The sequence below is a fragment of the Cephus cinctus genome, unplaced genomic scaffold (genome assembly GCF_000341935.2).
Source record: "Cephus cinctus unplaced genomic scaffold, Ccin1 Ccin1_scaffold0280, whole genome shotgun sequence".
NCBI lineage: Eukaryota > Metazoa > Arthropoda > Insecta > Hymenoptera > Cephidae > Cephus > Cephus cinctus.
In genome coordinates, this window is record NW_014332988.1 from 10,389 (window position 1) to 11,138 (window position 750).

At 51.9% G+C, this 750-nt stretch overlaps 1 protein-coding gene across 3 annotated transcripts in view; it reads right to left on the bottom strand.

Moving 5' to 3' along the window:
• The window catches only part of LOC107266036 (proteoglycan 4), a 41,478-nt gene that overhangs the window by 4,870 nt on the left and 35,858 nt on the right, over positions 1-750 (bottom strand). The gene's annotated exons all lie outside the window — the stretch shown is intronic.

Sequence of the window (750 nt, forward strand, 5' to 3'; positions counted from 1 at the left end):
GGGGGTACGGGGGGGCACGACGACGACAGTTGAGCGAGCTAAGGGCTGCTGACACAAGGGCAGAACGTACGTGAGGGAGTTGAGCTGTGGGCTTCCTCGTTCCTGAGGGGAAGCGTAAATTCAGGCGTGGCGGCGGAACAAGAGAGTCGGAGAGAGAAAGAGAGAAGTCCTTATACACATGAGAGAGAGAGAGGGGGGGGGCAGGAGCAGGAACAAGCTACGCGGCATCAGAAGAGAGGATCAGTGAATCGTAGAGGTTGGAAAATTGAAGGGTGACTTGCCGCGCCCTTCAGGGGTGACCAACCGTGTCACTGTGTCAGCCAAGACCGACTTTTCTCGAATTCATATTCCTCGCGTATCGTGTTCCTGGCGTCTAGACTGCAAAATCGATCGCACGCGAACACACTTGGAAACGCCCCCATTGAGAATCGAGGGGCTGCTCACCAAACTATACGGTTCCGTTAACTATAGGCTGCTATCGATCGAGTCGCATCATTCGTCCAAGTCAGAGAAGCGCTTCGCGATTGAAAGATGAAAACACAGCAAGACAACAATAGGATTCCGCTCACTCGTCATCACACACAACCAGTACAAGTATCAGCACCTCTAATAATAAGTTAGGTAATGTAAACTAGCGAAAGGCAAAGTTCTTTTTTAATGGCTCTATACTCCAGACAGTCGATCTGCGTAAAAGACCAGCGGTCTCCAGTGTCTCTGCGGGTACAGCAACCAAAATGATCCCCCCCCCCC